This window comes from Teleopsis dalmanni, chromosome 1, assembly GCF_002237135.1.
Source record: "Teleopsis dalmanni isolate 2A chromosome 1, ASM223713v2, whole genome shotgun sequence".
NCBI lineage: Eukaryota > Metazoa > Arthropoda > Insecta > Diptera > Diopsidae > Teleopsis > Teleopsis dalmanni.
In genome coordinates, this window is record NC_051846.1 from 165,412,905 (window position 1) to 165,419,316 (window position 6,412).

At 24.6% G+C, this 6,412-nt stretch overlaps 1 non-coding gene across 1 annotated transcript; it reads right to left on the reverse strand.

Annotated features, from left to right (window-relative positions):
• Positions 1-4,191: 4,191 nt before the first annotated feature.
• On the reverse strand, positions 4,192-4,287 carry Trnay-gua. Its single transcript has 2 exons — positions 4,251-4,287; positions 4,192-4,227 (listed from the first exon to the last, which is right to left on the reverse strand). It is a non-coding gene; the product is annotated as a tRNA-Tyr (tRNA).
• Positions 4,288-6,412: the final 2,125 nt, after the last annotated feature.

The window sequence follows — 6,412 nt, forward strand, 5'->3', positions numbered from 1 at the left end:
TTGGCATAAAACCAAAAACTAAACAGCAACATGTAGTCTGTTGTATTTCTATAACAGATTTCTAATAGTTCTTTATATATTGAAGCATATATATTTACTTACGTACTATTTTTACTAAACTTTTTACTGAATAATTTACAAAAAGTTTCTTTATTTTTATACACTTCTTGAAGCACCCACATATGCAAAGTAAATGTGCCAAGTATTTTGTATCATTTATGCAGATTTTCTATGCTCTCTCAATGTCCTTACAAAAAGTTCATTGAATTACAATAAAATATGTGTACTATAGGTACCTTTTTTTTCTGCCACTATATTGTTACATACATGAATTATCCTTTCCAGCTACACTGTGACAATACCTTTTTGTTGGTTCTCAATACAATACAATATGACGTGCAAAATATGCTCAACAATTTGTAGTACTTACTTACATCCATACAAACGTATACACGCATATACGGTTGCAGAGAATGTATGGTATATAAGGAGAAAACCAACAAGAAAATAAAAGCCAAATTAACTCAATAAAGCTGACGAAAATTGCATTAATTTTCTAACAAAATACTTAAGAAAAGTGTATTTTGTTGAACAAAACGTTATACACTCGTGCAAGGATACACCATCCATTGTGTTGCTCCTTTGGCAGTTTTGTGTTAATATTTTGGCATATCATTAAATGTCGTCTTGTCACCACGACGCGTACTTCTTTTTATTTTGCAATTTGCCCCAGTACGTCCGCTCAGTTGCCAGTTGCCAGTTCCAAGTTTGTTTGTCTAACTGTCTGTCTTTACTTTGATTGTATCATTATTTGTAGCTACTTTGCATTGTTATAGATTCTTTTTTTTCTATTTGTGTGGCACAATAGACACTTTCTTCTTCTACTGCACTTTTAGTCTATTTTTGTAGCTAAACTTTAGTCGATTGTTTTCGGTACAATAACTTTAAGGATTTAGTGTCGTTGTGCTAAAATTGTTAATTTGTGCTGTTGCTACTGTTGTATTACAAATGTTTTTGTTGTGTTGTTGTGTTGTTGTGTTTATAAAGTACAATAACCATTTTGAGGCGGCGAAGAAATGGAGGATAGGATAGGAAAATGGTCATAGCACTCAAAGATAAACATAACCTTTTACACGACCTACCGCAATCTTTTGTATACGAGTACTTTTGTTAGTCTATATATTATGTTGTATGTTCGGTAAGTAAAGACAAGTGAATGCTCTATTAAATTAAAAGTATTTAAATTATATACATACATATATATAGCGCTATTATGTGAAAATTCCACAGCGCCAATAAAAGTACAAAAAGTTAATTAAGGTTCACGTTGTTCGGTTGACGGTTGTTTGACTGTGTGAAAAAGTTTTCAAAGTTCATACAGATTATAATAATTCGCTTTAAGAAATGTTTCTTTATATCCTTTTGCTAAATTTTTCCTCAACTGGTATTGTATTTTATCGCTTAAATGTAGTATAATATTTTATTGACTGCAAACAATTTGTGTATAAAAGAGTGTATTAAATATTCTGATTTTACTAATAAAATCTACTTTCGTTAAATTAACAGAAAATTGGTTTATTTTTATGAGCACATTAACTTTTCATTTTTGCCATTTAAGTTCCAAATTATTTTCAAGATGAATAAACACTCTATGAAGCTAATAAATACATTTGTAGATTAATTTAATTCACTTTTTTTATTATTTTTATGTTATATCATATATAATTTTGATTTATGGTGTATAAGATATATAGTACATATATAAAACATGATATTTTATGGTGAATATGTGCTCAAATAAACTTAAGAGAAAAGCTTCTTAAGCAAAGTTCATTAAACTTAACTATTTTAATTTATACATTTAAATATAAAATATAAATCTGTAGTGTATATAAAATTTTGCAAATAAATTTTTTATTTTTAGGAAGTTCATTTACAACTTCATTTAACAAACATATTGATTTATTTTTCATTAAAGCTAAATGAAGATGACTGATATGAACACAACTTTCAAATTTTTTTTTCTTAATTATTAATAAATTATTTATTTCAAATACCCTGTTCAGACACAACTTCATTTAAAAAAAATATTAATTTATTTTTCGTTAAAACTAAATGAAGATTTCAATTCTCAATAAATTATTTAATTCTTATACTCAATTCAGATACAGCTTAATTTATTAAAAATCATCTGATGAAGTGATAAATAATAATCTAGTCAAGGCGTAAAGAGGGGTTTTGAAAATACCTCGAGTTAAAAAAGAGTATAAGTGCTTAAGTGTACTAGCTCAAAATAGCTTCAACATAATAATAATAAAGCTAAATAAACATTTCTGATATGTATACAGCTTTTCACTTAATTGAAATTTTTCTTAATTTATTTTCATTAAATTAGAGAAGTTTTGGAAACTAATGAACTACATTAACCACAATGCTTTTATATTATTTTAATTAATTAAATTAATTGAATTTTTGACTGACCATACAGCTGTTTTAAGTATTATCAAAAATTCATTATCAATGGTCTCGAATTTATTTCTTGTATATAATTATTTATAAATAATTTTTTGAGCCTGGAAGTTTATATACAGTCTCGCTATACGGATCGTAGAATTATATTAGCACGCCTTTCTCCGTAATACGATCCTAGATTAGATTCTACACAAAAGGAAGTAACAAATTAATAACAAAATTTTGTTGTTGTTGTAGTTCACTACTGTTCGAAACCTCTCTATTAATTTCAATTGAGTAAATTTGAGTAAAATTTACTCAATTTACTCTATTGAGTAAAATAGTCACTGTTATCATAATTGACGTCAAATTAAAATTTTCAATAAATAAGCATTTCTAATAATATATATTTTTAAAATATTTTGTATATAAAAATATATTAAAATTAAGTTAATATAAAACATAAAGAAATATGAAAACATCATAAATATAAAAATTAAACTTAAGAAATATTAAAATTTATAAATGATTATAATATGTATTAAAAAAAATGTATATAAGAAAAATATATAAAATATAACATATTAAATAAATAATTAAATATATGAAAATATATAAAAATATATAAAAATATATAAAAATATTTAAAAATATATATAAAGACAGAAAAAAATATCAACAGAATGTATAAAAAACATGTAAATATTAAGAGCATTTATATTCAATATAAAAACTTAAAATTGTATATATAATAAATCTTTAAAGTATATATGAAAATATAGAAAAAATACCAAAAATATATATGAAAAAAAAATATATGTGAAAAAAAATATATATATAAAAAACTCGAGTTTATAAAAAAGGAAATAAAAAAACCTTGACTGGGAATATAAAAAAATTATTAAAATATTAAAAATATATATACATAATTAATATAAAAGTTACGAAGGTGTATATAAACAAATATAAAAACATTAAGAGAATATATGAAAAAATATAGATATTTAAGGATATATATAAAAAATATAATAATATATAAGGTATGCATAAGAAATATAAAAATATTATGAAAATATATTAAATGTATTAATATATCAAAAATATATATACAAAACTATCAAAAGTATATATAAAAAATATAAAAGCATAAATACAAAAATATAAAAAAGTATAAAGAAATATAAAAATATGTAAAGAAATATAAAGAAGTACAAGAAAATATAATATTTCTTTATATAATTTACTTATACTTCGTTATAAAAATAAGAAAATATGAAGAAATGTATAAAAATAAGAAAATATAAAGAAATATAAAAAAATAAGAAAATATAAAGAAATATAAAAAAATAAGAAAATATAAAGAAATATAAAAATAAGAAAATTTAAAGAATATATAAAAATAAGAAAATATAAAGAAATATATAAAAATAAGAAAATATAAAGAAATATATAAAAGTAAGAAAATAAAAAGAAATATATAAAAATAAGAAAATATTAACAAATATGAAGTAATATAAAAAACAAAAAAAAAAAATCAGAAGTGTCTATGGTATATAGAAACATAAAAATACCAAAAAAAGTTAATGATACAAAAAGTTTATATGAAAAAATATAAAAGTAATATAAAAATATCAACATGAAATAAAAGCAATTATTTTTGATATACAGAATATAGAAGGTAAGAAAAATTTTAAGAATACTAAATTTGAATGAGCGAATAAAAAAAAACAAAAAAACTTATCCTTCGAGCCGGATTTGAACCAGCGACCTATGGATATCTGCCATCTTTCTGTTAACTTCTACAGTCCACCGCTCTACCAACTGAGCTATCGAAGGTCTTGCTACTCTGATGTCAAAAGTTTTATAAATTTTTTTTTTTTGTAATATAAACTGCTGACTGTGCTTCAAACGAAAAGAAAGTAAAATTCAAATTGAAAAACACACACACATACTCAATAATTCATAGAAGTAAATGCGCTTTGTAGTTTACTCATTATGATTGAATGCCCACACGTATTCGCAGTGCCAACAGCGAATGACTACAAAATGGTTGATCATCAATGAAATGATGATCTGAGAGGAGAAAGCAACGAAGCTTCATTATTATGCGAGTAAATCTATTTTAAGTGCACAAAGCAACTACAAATGTATTTAAATGAAGCACAAGTGAGACGTAGCGAAAGATACAATAAAAATTGTAGAAATATGTGCTGTGGAAAAAAAATTTTTAAAATGAAATTCATAATAAATCGAAAGCGCACAAGTGCCTTCGATAGCTCAGTTGGTAGAGCGGTGGACTGTAGTAGTTTATCAGAATGCATTAAACAACTTGTGTGACGGCCAAAGCATTTTCGAATGCCAAACCTCCATCGGGTGCAGACATCCATAGGTCGCTGGTTCAAATCCGGCTCGAAGGAATGTTTTTTTTTTTAATTTTTAAGATATTCTACATGATTCATTTCACTTAAAAATGTTAAATACATTAGTGTGTGACTGTTTGTATTTATTTAAATCAAATTATTTAATTATTTTATTTAATTATTTAAAGTAATTAAATATATTAATAAAATAATGAATAACTTATTTTTATTGTTAATATACAAAACACTATATAAAATTTAAAAACTTTTGTCAAAACTTCTTGAATAAATTTAATTGCGCGAATATTCAATTTAGCACAACTTGCATGAATTCTCTATGAAATTAAAATACAAACTGAATGTTTCATATTTTAAATTATATATTAAATAAATTTCAAAGCTAATTAACAAGTTCGTGGAATGCTTAATTAACTCTAACACTTCAGTGTTTTGTGCAATGTTAAACCAAAAGTTTTTAATGCAGAAATGTTGAACTTTGTGGGTTTGTGGGCGCATAATTACAACGTTGTAAAAATTATACTGCTTACGTGCAACCCAGCCCCACCACTGCTGTTAACCTTACACATTTCTAACCTTTCTGTACGTTTTCGTTATGTGCTCGAAACATTGATATGCAAACTGCGTCCTCTGGTGACTGGAACTAGGATTCTCCTCTCAAAAGATTTCAATGGAATTGCTAGTAAAATGTGGAGTGCTAAGCATAGCTAAGTTAATCACGTGCAATTCGAACATATAAACGTAGTTTATTTTTGCTATTCCTTCGTTTTCAGCAGGATTTTCTAGGTAATAGAAAATGGGTCTGTTGATTTGTTGCCGGTTATGCCGGTGATTTACGCAGTCTTATGGTTTTGTTAAGCTTTTGAACAAAATTTGATGCGATTTGTCACTTAAATAAGTGTTTTTCTTTAAACACTTTGAAAGCGTCTAATGGTGTAAGGTGAATTTAATACTTTTGCTATCCTTTTTACTTTAGAAAAATGCCTTTTTTTTAAATAAATGACATATTAAATATTGTGGTAAAGTATTGAAGCAGGTTACGAGGGTTTAATTTATTTATGGAGACGTTTTCTATTAGATATATTATGTTTTAGGCTTAAGTATATTATATATTGATTTATTTTGAAATAAAATTTCAATTTTTCCTAAACTGAGAATAAACGAAGACTGATGTATAAATAAATGTATTTATTAATTTCAACTAAACTAAGAATACTGAGAACTGTCTGAAAGATGACATTATTTAAGTTAATAAATCAATGTATATATAAATTTTATCTAAAGTAAGGCAATTGAAAAACGTCTGAGCGATAAAATAATTTATTTTGAATTCGTTAAATGATATATATTAGGTTCATGAAATCAATTATTAAAATAACATAATTTTCAAATGTTCAGTTTTTTGTGGAATATAAGGCATCTTATGACAAAAAGAAACTATTTTAGAAGGGTTTAAACAGTAATGAAAAAATAACAGCAGAAATTTTAATTAATTTATTGAAATTTAGGTGAATACACTACGCTGTTTCGAGTATTGTCAAGTCCTCATGATTAGTATACTTAGGAAATATTCGAATTTATAT